Source organism: Adiantum capillus-veneris, chromosome 28 (genome assembly GCF_014529385.1).
Source record: "Adiantum capillus-veneris isolate H3 chromosome 28, ASM1452938v2, whole genome shotgun sequence".
NCBI classification, from domain to species: domain Eukaryota; kingdom Viridiplantae; phylum Streptophyta; class Polypodiopsida; order Polypodiales; family Pteridaceae; genus Adiantum; species Adiantum capillus-veneris.
Genome location: NC_140958.1, coordinates 48,923,427 through 48,941,545, shown reverse-complemented (window position 1 = coordinate 48,941,545; position 18,119 = coordinate 48,923,427).

The following is an 18,119-nucleotide window of genomic DNA, read 5'->3' as shown; positions in this document are numbered from 1 at the left end:
GAGAAGGTTGCCCACACACCCCTGTGTCCAGCCCATAGACTCTCATGAAACTCTTGCATGAGCTTTACTTGAGTCTATTTTTTACATATAACCCTTTGTGGTGTAGCACCCTTTTGTTTAGGATGATTCCACAAGTAACCATCCCTTAAAAAGTACCCATATTCTTTCCTGCGTATCCTCTTGAATTCTTGTTCAGACCAATCATCCTATTTTGTTAGAGTACTCAAGTAGCTTCCAACAAAAAGTCAATCACCTTCGTAAAGATCTTTTAAGAACAATTCAAGTGAATCTTACCACATACCTATGTCCTTCTTTGTCATCTTGCCCTATTGCCCATCCAATCCTTGTAGGACTGGTGTCTACTGTCACAATTACTGGCCTTTGACACTCATACTCTACCTTTCTCAAAGTTGTTGCTGATTGGAGCAACTCCTTTAGCTTTTTCATGGATTTTACATGTGCTTCTGTCCATTTAAACTTTTGATTCTTTCTAAGCAGCTGATAAAGAGGATCAGCTACATGCGCATAATGTGGAATCCAAATAACATAGAAGACACATACTCCCAGAAACCTTCTAACCTCAGTGATGCTAGTGCATGTTTCTTTCATTCTTTGGATGGCATCTATCTTTGCTGGACAAAGTTTCCTACCATATGGCCCGTACATGTGCCCCACAATGAGCACTTCATTGACACCAAACATAGACTTTTTCCCTGACAATGTAAGATTCACTTCTTCCAACCTAGACAAAATTTTATCACAATCATTTATGTGATTTACCACAAACCTGCGACATCCCTTGAGATCCAAAGTTTCATCTTTTTTACCTTATTCACATCCTTTGATAGGCAAATCATCAATGAAAGGCATTGTGATTTGAGGAATAAAGTCACGTAAGACCTTATTCATCCCATTCATCATATGTGCAACCAAGTTGGTTGCTCCCTGTGGCAAGGTACACATCCTTACCAAACCCAAAGGTGTCCTCATGGTTGTCAAGTCTCTCCTTTCAATTGCAAGCTGAAATTGATCATACCCTGAGTAGAGATCCCCCATTGAGTAGATTTCCCTCCCTGCAAACGCCTCTGCAAACTCATCCACAATTGGACATGTACCTACATTTCTAATTGTCACCTTGTTCACTGGTTGCATATCTTGGATGAAGCATAGAGAACCATTCTTCTTTGGAGCTATGAACCACCTGTTTGAGTATGGAGCACAAGAAGGCTCCAAGATTCCCATTTTGATTTTCTCATTTAGTAGCTCTACTAACTTTTTCAAATGAGCCTTTGGAACCGGAATAGGCCACAGATTCCAAGGCACATGAGGTATTGTGAAAATTACCATAGGAGCTACCATAGAAGGATCAACACATCCTATCTCATGTGGCTCAAATGCAAAAGCCTTACCATGCTTTGAAAGCATTTCTTTGAAGCACTTTGTCTCCTCCTGTGTTAGAAACTCCTCGCGACTAATCTGCAACTCTTGGAAAGACTCCTTTGTGAAGGTATGCCCAATCTTTTTAGGATTCCTCAAACTTGGTTGCAAAGAAGCCTGCTCAATCTTTTCCCTATTGTTGGGTGGTAAGGGTGAAGCTACTGGTTTCACCTTCTTTGCTACACTCTTGTATTTAGTTTCAACATGGACTTCTGGTCCAACTGGTTGGTTTTCTTTAAAGGCTTCTATTACTTGATACATTTCCATAGAGCAAACTTCCACAACTTCATTTTCAAGATGCAAACTAGACCCCATTATAGCATCAAGCTCACCCATAGTATTTACAAAAGAAACTTGTTCACACAAACCCAAAACATTTTCAGTAGGCTCTAGCAACCCACTCCTTTTCATGCCTATTTGTACATTATGCACATATTTCCTCTCACATCTCTTCAAATCTTCAAGTTTTGTAAAACATACTGATCCATTCCTTGTTACCAAGGAGCTCGTTGAGAAAGTTTCACCTATTTTTGGATCAGGCGAGACCCTTTTTCTTTCTGTACCACTGCAGTCCCACTTTACAATGGTATTTGGCCAAACCCATCATTTCTCTATGATCATGAAACTCTTTGCTCACCTTTGGTAGAGGATGTTCTCTGTGGTTGTCACGATTTCTTTCATGGTCTACACAAACTGTGAGAAATTGGATAGCTCGTTTACTATCTTTGCTATGTATCCTAGCATATGCTGAACCATCATCCATTACCTTTGTTTCCATTCGAACTCCCACAATGTAGGGCTGTCCAAGGATGAGATGATATGAAGATGTATCCTGTACAAAGAATTTTTGGTCAATCTCTACATCACCTATTGTCACCTTCACACCTGGACATGCTGCATACAATTCACCGGATGAATTGTTTGCCACTTTTACCATCCACCCGTGATCTGTGTCCATCGGCCATTTACACTTGTTGTAGAGACTCTTTGACATTATGTTTATTTTTGAACCATGGTCAATCAAGGCAACAAATGGCTCTTCAAGATCACCTACCTTAACCAAAGTTTCTGTAGTATCCCTTGCCCAGTGACTTCGTGAATAGCAGCTCCTAGGAATATCTTCATCATCATTTGAGAAATGCACTTGCTTCACTCTCCCACTAGATTGGTAGCATCCTACCACAGCTCCATCATCGTTCTTATTTTGCAGCTGCATCCCTTGTGTCTTCGAGGTTTCCCCTTCAACCTATGGAGGAGAACCTTCAGCAAGGGTTTGCCTCTTCCTCTTGATGATGTCAATGATCTCCTCATGGAATTCACACTTTGCAATGCCAAGAACTTCTCCCAAAGTAAACTCAATCTTGCTATTCAAGATCCTTTCCTCCAAGACTTTCTTTAAATCTGTAGCAACCTCAATATCAGATTTTAGTTTATAAGTTGGGCCTTTTGTCTTACCTTTTGTTGGATCTTTCTTCTTTCCTGTTGTAGACTCCTCCATGAGTACTTCAGGTGGAGATTCTCCTTGTGTCAAGGGTGTTTGAGAAGGCATTGAGTCTCTTCTTCCCCCACTTCTAGAAGCTCTTTTTGATGGTCCTTCATCAGCATTCTCACATCTGCGCTTCTCTTCTACAATAGCCTCATTTTGTTGGGATTTTGTAATGTAGGCATGCACTGACAATGAGTCCACTGGATCATTCCATCCTGTTTCTAGACGTATGCAATCACCTGCTTCATGTAGAATCTCTTTTGTAAGCTTTCCCTTTTTAGCTAATTACATGACATTTGGCCAAATTTGACCATGATGGTCACTCACATCTTCATCACAAAAATGATCAATTTTTACTCCATAATTAGTTGCCTCAAGTGAAGAGGTGGCATGCTTAGTTGCCATATCTTCAACTAAGGTTTGCATTCCCCCCTTCCCAAAGTTAGTTCTCAAGGGTAGACCTGTCTCTCTTAAGTGGATTTTACCATCCTTAAAAAAGACAACATCTTTTGACAAAGCATCACTAAAATCATCACAATCCCTTCTTACATGGTCTGTACTATCACACCAAATACATCTATTAACAAACCCTTCTTTGGGTTGTTGTCTTTGCCTAGGAAGTGGCCCTGATGGTTGGCCTTTTTCTTCAATCTTTGCAAGCTTCACCTTCAAGTCACGCATTCCCTTCAGAAGCTCATCTATCATGGACTCTACAAACTTAGGAGCGATAAAAGTAGGCTTTACCATTTTGTCAGAACTTGAGGTGGAAGGACTTGTAGTGTTTACTACCATCTTGTCCCTTCTTCTTTGTCGTTTGGCAAGCAGTGAGACAGCACCTTCAACCTCATTCTAGTTGGTCTTTAGTCCTTGCTCAGCATCTTTATCTTCAAGAAGAAGCTCCAAATTTTCTTGAAACTCTTTACCTGCAGCTTGTAAGAAAAGATCTGTCTTCTCTGCATCTAGTGTGGCCCTTTCTGTCCTTGTGAGTTGTGCATAGCGCCGCTCAAATTCCCTAAGTAGCTCTGTTATTGATAGTCCTTGCTTTGGCTTGACTACCCATTCTAAGAATGTCCTTTTGGTCACTCTCTCAGAGTCCTCCATGAAATATTCCTCCTTTAAAGCTACTTTGAGTTCTTCCCAATTTCTCCCATGCCCATCTTTAATTTCCCTAACATACTCCCTAATTTCTGGAGCAACAACTAGCTCAAAGCTTTGAATCATCTCACCTTCTGACACGCAATGTAGCTCCATCTCCTTCACATACTCGCGTAAGTACTTGGTTACTCTTTTCCATTGAATTGATCCATTCTGTTGACGACCGCTTGTATGGCATTCGTGGCTGAAATCTCCCTTCTTTCAGTGCCATGTTGTTGTTGCATGAACATTGCAAATGCTTCAAACATTTGCATTATTGTTGGATCAAAATGCATACCCTGTTGCTCAACATGATCACCCATGGTTACCCACAAACTCTCATCATGGCTGTTTCGTGTCGGGTTCACCAAAAATACGTCGAGAAATTTGCGGTCTTGCCAGGAAAGCACCGGTCTTATGGCTGTGAGAGTTTGTGAGAGAACTCCAAAAAACTATATGAAGGGGTTAAACCATATATGCCATGAAGACTAGGGTTTGGAAAGAAGTGCAATCAAAGAAGCCCCACTCTTTCTCTCTTTCACTCACACACACAAAGAAAGAACACAAAAGAGAATGTCAAAATAACACAAAGATGAAAACATCAAGGCTATGGTCATATCGTATCATGGGTAGTATGAAAGGGTTAATAGATGAGTTAATGGCATTCAATCTTCGCTGACCAAATAGGCTACGAATTGTTCTTTGGAATTGTAGTTTTATGCTTACCATAATATATATATTTTGTCTAGTGATTGGGATTAATTGTGTGTAAAATTTCCCTTGGTTAATAGCAAGATAACCACGCTTACGTCAAAAGAAAAGTTATAGTCTATGAGAGGTAGTATAATGGGATCCGGTGATAGAAGTATTTCATTGAGCCTTTCTGGGCCAAAGAGAAACACTATACGTTGTTGAAAGTGTATTTTACGGCTAATCCATACGTTAATTCTAATAGATCGTACAGAGTGAAAGCAATAGAAATTATCATCATGTGGATTATTCATCTAGGATAGCTCTAGTATGTGTAAAATGTAGATATGAGAGAAGGGTGAAAGCATGAATGGGTGGAATGAGATTTAAGCTATTAGATAGCATATCACAAAAACAATCTTGTGGAAAAAACAATACAAACTAAATAAAATTTATAAGTGATTGCACTTCTATATTTTATTCTTTAAGAGCTATCCATTGACATATATCATGATAGAAATTTTATGTGAATTCATGTCTAATTGTAGGCCAAAGTTTTTGATAGTAGGTGTCCATGGACACAGCTATTTGAGCCACCATTCCATTCTTTCACCCAGACGAGAAGGGAAGAGAAGAGAAGAGAGTTTCCCTCCCAAGCCCTATTCTTGCCCGTAGGCAATAAGGATACTGCGGGGAGAGATGTACCTGTAGCAAGCAGAACCTAAAATTTGTAGAGAGGATGAATTACTAAGAGTGAGAGAGATAGATTTGGTTAAGGAGATGAGATTAGATATATATATAGGTGTTGGATTAGAGATGGAAAAGAAAACAACAAGAAATCAAGAAAAACATCAATGTAGAATACATCTTACTTGACAAACCCTTCGGCACCATTATTGATGGAGAGAGAAGAAGAGGGGAGAATTCAACTTTGATTGATACGCCAAGTCCACAACCTTATTTGATTAGAGTTGATCTTCCAAGGATAGCATGCAAGAATGGCTAGTCTTCCTCTAGGAGAAAGTGTAGGCTTAGGCTTATGTTAATGGCTAAGTACAATTTGGCATTACTATTCACTCCCTCATGAATTCCTCTCATCAATGGCTTGAATGCTTGCCTTCTTTTCAAGGAAGAAGAGGTCCCCTTTTATAGGTGAAGGGAACCCCCAAGGGTTTACACAAGAAGAGAGGAGCCTGTGTGAACAGAAATTGGAAAAGTTGGAAATGAGTTGTCCCTGCATGATGTGGACAGACTGGGGTCCAGTATTTTGATCATATCTCCTCAACCGTGGCTCCAAATAAAAAAGTAAAAATATGGGCAGAAACTTCAGCTCATAAGCTACGATTTTCATTTTAAAATCGTTTTCCAATTCGGATTGGAACCTTGTGAAAACAATCATCAAAATAGGATCCATTTCTAGCAGCAAAAGTCTTCCTGTGGTCCCCTTAGCCTAGACCTTCATTTGATTCCAAAGGACACCTCATGCCATATGAAAGCATGACATTGCTCTTTGACAAAGTTTTGTAATCATGCTTGCAGTAATGCATTAAAATAAGTGTATCTTTGAAATCATGCCACCTAGTGTCCCACTAGGATTTGATTCCCTCCTAGTAGCTATTTAAAAAGAAATATGAGAAAAATATGAAAAATACATAGAATATATATATATTGGAGTTTAACCTAGATATAGGATCTAGTTAGGATGTGAGATAATAATGAGATAGTAGAAATAAAGAATCAATGTTTTTTGCCCCAAGTTAAAGAGGCGGAGTTATTGATACTTTTCCCATAGTATTTTCTGATGGTAAAGTAACAATAGGTTACCCTTGAGAAAAATAATAGGATGAAATAGAAGGCTTATTATTATACTTAAATATGCATATGTACATTATAGGAAAGATAATTATGTATCTAAAAAATTACAAGATAGATCTTGTAGCATGCGTTCCCACTATGTACGTATCACAGCACGACAACGTTAAGTTAAGTTAGGTTAGGTTAGATTAGGTTTAGGTTATAGTTTAAGTTAGGTTAGTTTATAAGTTAGGTTATATACTAGGTTAGGTTAGGTTATAGGTTAATTAGGCTAGGTTAGATTAGCTTATAGGTAAGGTTCTAGGTTAGGTTTATGTTATAGGTTCGGTTATAAGTTATAGACTAGGTTAGGTTATAGGTCAGGTTTAGGAAACATGTTAGGTTATAGGTTAGGCTAATTAGGTTAGGTTATAGGTTGTATATAAAAGGTTAGGCTAGGTTATAGCTTAAGTTAACTAATGTTTAGGTTATAGGCTTGATTCAAAAAAAATCTGATGCTTCTAACTGAAACATTGGCGGCCCATAACCATGATGTCAATATCTTACAAAATTATTGCCAAGTCAATTTCCCTAAGTCTCTATCCCACTATGGATAAGGGTATCACTCCTCGCCAACAAGGTTTCATTAAAGGAAGATCTATTTAAGATAACACCTTGACAGCAATGGTTGGATTAGAATACACACCATTCACCATGCAAGATTGTGTAAGTTATAGGTTAGGTTATAATTAGCGATGTGAGAGGCATGGAAACACACACAACACCTCTATAATCACTCGGCACACACTCTTGGGATAATACACACACACATTACGGGGCACCACTCGGCATACAAAATCCACCTAGCTGAGATAGGGAACACACCGATGGAGTGAGAGGAGAGAGACTATCCATCTGCCCACTCAACACGTACACACACACACACACACACACACACACACACACACATATACACACCATATGGATGAGATATGCCAGATATAATTTGAGCAGAGGCTTCACTCAGAGGAGAAACTTACACAACCAAAACAGCAGGAAAACAATGAGAAATTTGGCAAAGTGGATAGCACCATTGTGTTCGAAACGACCAAAAGTCCCAGTCTACAATATCAAAGTGCTCAAATCCGATCACCGATGAGCAATTTATGGCCAAAATAGGCTCCAAAAACAACAAAAATTGAGTAACAGTTGTTCCTCCTCTTCTCTCCACGTTTGTTTTGATTTTTTATGAGGTTTTTCAATGTCCACACTTCACTTTATCCCTTGGGCACCTTTGGACTTTTGATTGGCCTCAAACAGACCCCGAACAGGCCAAAACCCTTCTACATCCACCTGCACACCTAGCACTAAACTTTTCTCAATAATGCATCCCACAATCACGTAAAGTGGCCCCCAAATATATTTCTCATAATGACCTTTTTGCATAAATCATCACAATAAAACACTCCTGTTGTGTCCTCACTTATCCACGTTGTAGTGGCGCTCCATTTCCATGATAAAAAAATGAGCAAAGGAATGTCAATCAGGCTTATTTGAATCCTACATGATTATTCAGTAGTTATAAGGGCTTGCTAACAAGCCAATTTTAAGCTAAAAGTGTGTCAGATGGTGCTCTAAGGGCCAAAAGATGTCTTGGTAATGCTAAACAGTGAGTATTCTTGAAGTGGTCCTAGCTGGGATTTTATTGATCAAAATTGAAGTACTCAAAGTGCTCTACAAGCTTGTCTTTACGGCTTGTCAATTGGAGCTACAGATAAGAAGTTATGATAGTTTTAAGTTGAGTGAGTAGCAGATCCGTACCAGATTGAGCATCTGCTGACAAAAGGTCAAACATGATAGGAATGCATGGGTCGGAAGTACTCACTTCCAGGAGCATGTCGGTCTTTCCAGTTTGGCAATCGGGGTTTTGGTTGGCAAGAAGTATCACCGGGGGCCAGTTCCGAACCGATCTGGTCGCCTTGAAAGTTCAAGGTATTGTCGGATAGTCTTACCACCTCGTAATACCTTGTCTTTGTGTCGAAGAATGGACTCGGGCTGCAGCACCTCTTCTTGGTCCTGGATCTCCGGTGGGTCTTCAATGATTGCTTCTTGAGGTGGCTCTCCTTTGTAAGGCTTTAGTAGGGTCACGTGGAAAGCATGTGTATGAGCCAATGGTTGGGAAACTTGAGTTGATAGGTCATCTCATTGATTGACCTAAGAATATGAAAGGGGCCATAGTACCTTTGTTCTTACTTTCATAGTACTTTTGGTGTCCCGTAGGATTCTTGCCCGTCGGGTGCCATAATCGAGCCTTGGGAAACTTAAGCAGGACCCAATCATTGTTTAAAGGCTAGGGCTCTTCTATGCTTATCAGCAGCATCCTTTTGCCTTTGTTGAGAGATGGATGTAGAATCCTTAATCTTTTGGAAAGATTCTTGCAAGTCTCGGCTATATTCATCTGCAGCAAAGACCTTCCCATGTACCTTGAGTAGCAGGGGACTTTTCTACCTTCCCTCTATCACCTCAAAAGGTGCTTTTCCCGTGGAAGTATGTACAGTGTTATTGTAAGCATACTCCACTAAGGGTAAGTACTTCTCCCATTGGGACTTTTCATCTAGACTTTCTTTGACATAAGCTTTTAGTAGATCAAGAATTGTTAGGTTACCTATTTCACTTTGACCATTCCTTTGAGGATGATAGACCAAAGAGAAGTTTAGCCTTGTAGCTAAATTCTCAAAGAGACCCTTCCTAAAATTATTGGTCATTCTAGGATCTCTATCCGACACTATGGACATTGGCAAGCCATGGTACTTGAAGATTTGTGATATAAAGAGAGTTGCCCTTTGATGGGCTTTGATAGTATTTTTGACAGGTATGAAATGTGCTTGTTTGCTAAACATGTCTACTATCATCCATATCCTATATTCCCATCGATAGACTTGGGAAATCCAAAGATGAAATCCATGGATATTCTCTCCCATGGGGAATTAGGGATTGGAAAAGGGTGAGGTTGCTTCCCTCTATCAAACTTCATCTTTTGGCATACCACACATCTTGAAACATACTCTTGTATGTTTTCTTTCATGGGAGGCCAATAGAAATATGTTTCTATCCCTTTTAGGGTATACTGAATCCCTCTATGCCCCGCATAAGGAGGAGCATGAGATTCATACATTACTTTCTCACATAGTGACTTAGTAATGCATAGTCTATTGCCATAGAGAAGATAACCATCTTGTAGGGTAAATGGTTCTTCCTTCTCCCTAGTGCAAGGGCTAAAACCACATCTCTAAAGTTGGGATCAATAGCGTATTCATCTATCATAAGACCAAACGTAGTGCAAAATGTGGTCTTTACAATGTCTTGATCAACTATCCTTATTTGATGGCAGCCACTTTTTAGGTCAATCCTATTGAAATAGGTTAAAGTGGAGCATCTCAAAGTCTACTTGGAAAGAGTTTGAGAATGTCCAAAATCACTTTCTTACAAAATTTCACCAAGCTAAGACACAAAGATTATAAGTTATCCTACCTCTCAACTTCCCACAAGTGCATGGGAAGCAAGCAAAAGAAGTTAAAAGATGACAAAAAGCAAGATCTTGAGCATGAGATGGATGCAAGACAGAAAGAAGTGTTTCCAAAGATGGAATGCATTACACTTATTACATGATGCCTTGAGAGATTCCCAAGTGAATGAAGATTTTCTATATGCCAATGTACTCCAGTTTGGGAGGAATTTGGTGGGTCATTCTTCATACAGTTTTGCAGAGTTATAAGGGCCAAAAAGTATTGATTGGTGTGATCAAACTATGGAGTGTGGTATGCTAAGACAGAAGTGTTTTTGATTATATGTTTGCAAGCGATTTTCAAGCACTAAAATTGCCTCGTGTCCCTAAAAACAACACAATGGCGATCCATTTGGCAATAGAACAAGCCATAAAGCTTACCCACAAGTCATATGCATTGTGGGCAAGCTCTGTGGCTTTCCATTTTGCCAAAAGGATCTCCATTGTGTTGTCTATATTTCTACGAGCGGTTTTCAAGCCATAAAATCGCTTCGCAACCCTAAAAACAACACAATGGTGAGCCGTTTGCCAAATTGGCAATCCATAGAGCTTGCTAACATCGCATATGCATTGTGGGCAATCTGTATGGCTTGTTGTTTTGATAAACACCTCACCATTGTGTTGTTTTTATGTTAGGTTAGGTTAGGTTAGGTGAGATTATAGGTTAGGTTAGAGCTAGCGACAAATTAATAGTAGAAAAAATGCAGTCGGACTTCAAAAGTGCACATAGACTTCAAGAAACTTAATATATAGTTATTGACCAATAAAGACGAGATTATTACCCTATGGTACTAATCTCCATGCACCTCTAGACCAAGGTGTGTGGGGATCGGGCTTGGCTAGAGCAAGTGAGGTTGTTAGAGCTAGCAGCAAATAGTTTAAAAAAAACGCAATCGAGACGCAATCGGACATCAAAAGTGCACACAAACTTCAAGAACTTTAATATATAGTCATTGACTAATAAAGAAGAGATTATTACCCTGTGGTCCTAATCTCTGTGCACCTCTAGACCGAGGTGTGCGGGGATCAGGCCTGGCTAGAGAATGTGAGGTTCTCATGTATTGTCATGTACTTAGTACTGTGTAGTTATAACAACTAGAGTGTTTTAATTATTTGTTGCATCATTGGTAGATAAAGTATGGAAGATAGGATGGCGTGTCCTTGTGCGCATTTCAAGCATCAAATCTTTTGAGAACGAAAAATCTATGACCAACACATACGCAATCATGGTCTCTTTCCAATAAACCAACTACAAAACCTGCGTTATCAATCTCATGGTCTAGAGATTGAAGGTCAAATTCCGCAAGTAGATATTGCTCCAACTTCATCCCAGAGAAGATGAGTTTCATACGAGCAACCATCGAGTGAGTCCTCCCAACTAATACCTGATGTGGCATTTCAAGAAGTAGAGAAGGAGCAGATGTTGGGCGCGTTCTTTGACATGGATTCCAACATTGAACGCAGTACTATGGACCAAACTCAGCCATCCCGTTCATATTGACGACATGATAGCAACAATGAAGAGGGCAAGATGATGCAAATTCTTGCACGCATGCCACTCTACACTGGTGCAAAAGTCGCAGTTCTACGTACCGTGTTGGCAATGCTTAATTTCTAGTCTGTCTACGGTTGGTCTGACGCCTCAATTCATAGAGCTTTTCAGGTAAACACATTTTATCCTGAGCATGGTAAAGTTCAAATACAGTTCATATCAACTGATCAAAGTGCGGACTTGTTCATGTAACAACAGGTTGCTCAATGAGCACATCTTGCCAAAAGGGAATCAGTACATGGCCCCTATCCTTCCAGCCGCTAAAAAGCTTCTTACTAATTTGGGCTTGGATTATCAAAAAATACATGCATGTCCTAATGATCGTATACTTTTTGCAATGAGTATGCAAACTTGAAACAGTGTCCCAATCGACAGATGATGTGATGCGGGTACCTACTGACTCTCGTACATGGAAGCACATAGAGGAAAGTTGGTCTACATTTAAGAAATGAGCCTCGATATATCTGCTTTGGTCTAGCAATGGATGGAGTAAACCCACGGCGGATGATAATACAGAGACTAGCACGCTTAGTACTTTGGCTATATCCAAGACATCTTGAAGATTATCTTTAGAATGTTTGATATGTTTATCTTTGATGTCAAGTGGTTCAATGTTAATACCAGCGGCCCTAATGTAATTGTGCGTAAATACAAGAGCGTATTGATTCAAGTGAACTCTAGGCGGGTGTTGACAGATGCACGGTATACATTCCTACTTTCGTAGCATTGTAAACAAGTTGTGTTCATACACGATCCACTATGGACAGAAAATGATGAGAATGATTTGTATAAACCCTGCTGGCTCTATGTCGTTCAAGTTGCTCCACGTAGCAAGCAAGTGTGTGAAGGATTGGACGTTGAGGTCAAAGAGGTGATTCATGAACAAAGCGTAGTACTGATTCCAACTTTAAGTTTAGATTTTGAGTTGGATGTCAGCACTAAGCAATTGTCTGAACCTAGAGATGAGGTGTCAAACACTGAAGCTAGTGTGGAGAGCGACGAAGAAGTAGAGTCCGATGACAAAGATACAGAAGTATAGACTGAGGTAGACATCTTTGGTGCATCAGATCTCATAGAGGATCACACGAGCATGATCCTAGCAAGGTGTACAAGAGCAGGGATGGGGCTATTGTGGCAGATAGGATAGGAAAGGCCATGCGACAGAGGATTCTACAGCTCTTTATGATTCATTTTGGTCACTCTATGATGGAGGTTTGGGATAACCTCGATCTTGAAAGAAAGAATTACATTATGGAGGCCATTCACAAAGAGTAGAGGCCGATAGAGGGGGATGATCCAGTCTCGAAGTCCTGGATTTTGAGCATGGCGAAGTCCACAATGTTATACTGTCGATCAGAGGCAAGAGACAAGTACAATGACGGCAGTCCCATGCCGGCATGGTTGGAAGCAGAGGCATGGGCGGGGATTGCAGGAGAGACACAAGACAATCCTGAGAGATTTTAGCAACAGAGAGATACAGCCAAAGCACGTTTGGAGTTTGCTGGAGTGTCACATCTTGGGAGTGGAGGCTACGATACGCTTCAACATGAGTTTGTAAGTATTATGCGTATGCTTTAAATTATTTATAATATATATGTTATTTGAAGATTTATCTAATGATTAAATCATAATTTTGTAGGAAGTTGCCGTGAAGCGCCTTCCGACACGCTGAGAGGAGAAGTATGGGTACAAGCATGGACTTGTGGCCCTTTTGACCCAGCTGGAGGAGGAGGGAGAGGACGTCGACTGGGAGGCATTACCATGAGGGTCCTCTGAATCAGTGATTGTTTGCATATGTACACTTTGTAGTGCTTATGTTTATGGTTTATGCTTATGTTTATGGTATGGCACAGATGTTATGGTTAAGGTTTGACAGTCAATTTAAGGTTATGGTTTTGCTATGATGGTATGAAATCATGTGATGGTTATGGTTATGCTTATGGTTATGGTTAAGGTTATTGTTGAGCCAGCAGAGGATCACACCCACATTTTTGCTCACACTCATCATTTTTGTAACCATTGATTGTAATAAATGTCTTTCTGACATTGATTTTGATTGGAGCCATTCATTAAGTAATGGGACTCAATTGAGTTTCCAGCTTGTAATTCCGAAGTAATTTCACTTACTGATGTAATTAGTTAGAGATGTTCTCACCTCCAAGGCTGAGGTATATAAGCCAAAGTTTTGTAACCTAAAAAAAAAGGAGTTTTTATTTAATCAAAGGGAGTTTTGGAGCGCCGTGACTGTGTCTGAGAGAGAGAGAGAGAGTCTTATCTACTTGCTACACGAGCTACGGAGCCGCCATTGGAGAAGCGACACCGCCATTGTGTTAGCAACGGCGAGAGCTACGCACAGATACCAAGAGTGCGCGCTATCGGCTTCTATGTGTGGTAAGTTCCTACGAGCTTCGGTGTGAGTTTTCTTCCAACTCGTGTGTCGGAATGGAGCGTGCAGCATATCTATAGAACCACAACGAGTAGAGCTACGCATTAGTACCATCGGGGTCAAGTTTCGGTCACCTGTATTTTTCGGCCTGTCTTCATACGCGTTTACCGCACGGAGTGATTATAGGTTGATTTTGCAGTTCAAGTCTTTAGGGTGTTGTTCTTACCTAGTGTATAGACTTCCCCTTGAGTTTGAGATCGATTCAATGATTCTAGATCCTGTTTCGTATAGCATTCGTTCGTAGTACGGATTTCAGTCACTTGCGTATTTTAGAACTTAGATTTGATTTTCTTAGTAGTGATTGTCATTAGAAGGTCGAGTAGGTGATTTGACACCCACCTAGTTGTTTCCATGCGCCTGCAGGTCAAGCTCCGTCCTCGTCTGACAAATTCTGTTGTTGGTTGAGTTCTCGCTATTTAGCTTCCGCTAGCGACGTAACCGCCTTAACATTTGGCACCGCTGCCGGGGACGAGAGCCCTAAGTAGGTGACCTTAGACTAATACTACGAGGTGAGTCGTATAAACTACTTTGTATACTTTAGTTAGAAAAGATCTAGGAGTGGTGGACTCCGAAGATCTCGAGAGATACTAGGAAGTGGGGTATTCCTGGGTCTTCCGTGTTGACAGTATTTTTAGATTAGCTTAGATTTGTTTGTTGTTTTGTTGGTGTTGAGTAGTTGTTGATAGAAGAAGAATTTGCTAGTCCGTGAGTGGCACTGGATCTCTTTAAAATCACAATTACCAAAATTATTTTATGATTAGGAATAGCTTAGGTAGGACTTCATTTGATCCTGATATGGAGCTAGTAATCATTGGAGTATTTGCTTGATATGGTTGATTGCATGTTAGATCACTAAACCATCGAGTTAGTAGTGAAACTTGCAATAAACAAAAGCCAGAGAAATTTTATGTGTATCTGCGAGTTGCTGAGCACTAGAGAAAGCTTTAGGAAGGATTCTGTGCCAAAAAACTGGAAATCTGCAACTTTAGACATCATACGCGTATGATGTCTAAATGACCAAACAGAGACCAAAACAGAAATTTTGACTTTACCAGAGTGTTCAAAAGGGGAGTTATACCCTAATTTCAACTTAAAACAAGAGCATTAACACTCAAAGAAACCCAAAAAGACAAGTCGGAGTCCAAGAAACGCAAAGAATAGGAAATTTTGGATTCAGATCTTGTTTTTACATTCAAACCTGACAAAAACACTTGAAACTCAATTATAAACATTGGAGAAGGCTTAAAACCAAAAATAGTCAAAATCTGGGAAAAAAGAAATCATACGCGTATAATATCTTTTAGCACATCCACTACTTATTTTTGATATCTGACCTGACAAGATTGTTACAAACACTGTAGAAAGCAAAAATATCAAGTCTTGACCCAAATTGATGAAAAAGACATCATACGCGTATGATGTCTTTGACCTAATTTTGGACATATTTTGATACTTTGCCAACACAGATCCATTGTAATAGCTGTCTAGAGGTTATATTTCAAGTTTCATCCCATTTGGATCACAATTGACCCAAAACAAGTCAAAAGCGGAAAATTGCCAAGAAAAGCCTAAATTAGCCATAACTTGCTCAAACAGAGTTCAAACTGAATTTTGTGAGTGGACAGAGCATAAGGGGGGAACTGAGAGTGAGCATAACCAAAATAGTCCAAATCTGTGAAAAAAGACATCATACGCGTATAATGTCTTTTTCAACATAACTGCAACAAAATTCTCACTTGATGAAACAGAAGTTGTCCAACTGACAAGATTAAACAATTGACCAAGTATCAATCAGTTTGGATCAAATCTGGCCACAAAAACTTGGGAACACACATTGCCGAGACGGAGAAGTTAAAGTCCTTTAGGGGAATTGATGAATTTGAAATCAGGCAGGAATCTCCAGAATAACCAACCAAAACAAGGGGAACAAGCAAGTGTCATATCAACCGAGGGAAGTGTAAACCAAAGTTGGGTGCAACCATTAGGGCCGATCTTTGAAGGAAGTGTTTCTGATACTTCTTCGGAGAGATCTTACAAGATTTTCACTGAACACTTGGAACACTTGAACCTGAACAACAGAGAAAATATGGCAACAGGATCATCAAACCCTTCCGCCACAATGAAGCTATTGTTCATAAAATACCAGTACGACAATGAGCAAGGTGCCAAGATCTACAAAGATGGAATGGACCGCTATTGTGTAAAGATAGAGGAGAGACCTAGTGAGTTCAAGGACTTAGTGCATGTGAGCTATAGCGGAGATAGATATCTAGATGACGAGGGTACCATGTACTTGGTAGTCCTAAACCCTAACATTGTGGACAAGTGGGGATTGATGGGCACCAAAGCCAAAGTAGATGAAGAACTTGAGGAGAAAGCACCAATAATGAACTTCCCTGATGCGAGGTTAAGAAGAGAGAATGAAACTACAAGGATCAACACTGATAACATCTATGTGGGGCTATACAAATATAATAATGGGGAGCAAGATCTCTATTATAGATGTGAAGAACCCTACACCGGAGAGTTGACAGACCAAAAAAGACTTTATGTCTTTACCTACACAGAGGGATCGGAAGTGAAAATTGCTGCTTACGACAAGTATGGGAGGCAATACTCAACAATGGGCAAGAAAGAATTAGAAGGATATACATACTTTGGGGGACCACTACATCAGTATTATGTTACTTCTAGCTCACAAAGACCAGCACCAACAAATGGATGGCAAAACCCAATGACGACAGGAGGACAAAGAACTCAGGCTGCTGACTCTTTCAGTCAACCTCAGTACTCGAAGCCCGGACCAATGGGATCATTACATTCCAGAGAGTCAATGGATACGAATCGAGGTAGTGCAGTTCCAATCCCCACATATACCACTCCAGGTCCAAGGTTCGAAGCGGAACCATCACATTACCTCCTAGTAGTAGATTCAGGGCAGGGGAACCGACAAGGGTAACCCATGAAGTCCATGATGCTAGAGAAAGCTTTAGCCGGGACACAGGAGCAATGAGATTGGTAGCAGACCATAGACGTATGAGACCATCTCAAGTAGCGAAGTGTATGCCAAAGAAGTATGGTGGTTCAGGAGATCCGTATGCACATGTGTCACTCTTTAAGCAAGTCTTAAGAGCTGAGCAGATAACAGATTTCCATACACAATACGAGGGATTTGGTCTTACTCTAGAAGGTACGGCATTGACATGGTTTCAACCACTGAACATAGGGGGATTCCATGACATTGACCATTTGCTAAGAGAGTTTGCTGAGGAATTCTCAAAACGAGGGATTAAGCACAATACAGTCTCACAAATATATGCTTTTAAACAGAGAGAACACGAAAAAGTGAAGGAAGCTTCACTTCGCTTCAAACAATACATTGAGAGATGTCCAGTACGTGAACGACCACAAGATGACAGATTATCTGTTCTCTTTATTGAGGGACTGAGAAACGACACTCTCAAGAAGGACTTGCACTTGAAAGCTTGTACAAGTTTCGAGCAAGTAACGAGAGAGGCATTGTACTTAGTGGATAACTGTACGGTTTATGGAGAGGTGTCAGTGGATACAGATTTTGCATCCAGTAGCTCCTCCTCCGTAGCGAGCGAGACTAGCACTAAAAATAATGTTCAAACAACAACCATGCCAAATGTAGAGCAAATGATAGAAGATGCTCTAAAAAGGATGGCACCATACCAAAAACCATTGCCAAAAACACTGAAATGGTGTGCTATTGAACAAAAATGGACAAACCATCCAACAGAGGAGTGCTATTACAACAAAGGGTATGTAAGGGAGCGTCAGTATGCACCTCCTGCTCAATTAGCACCACCTCAAGTACATCCAGTACCTCGATACCCAACGGGAAATGTACCATGACCTATGGGGATAGAAAGACCACAACCGGTATTGGCACAGCAACCACCTTTACCAGGAGCAAGACCAGTAGGCATTAGATATGCACCAACCTTAGAGAATCAGGAAGAACAAGCCTTAGTGCCTGCTCAAGCCTATT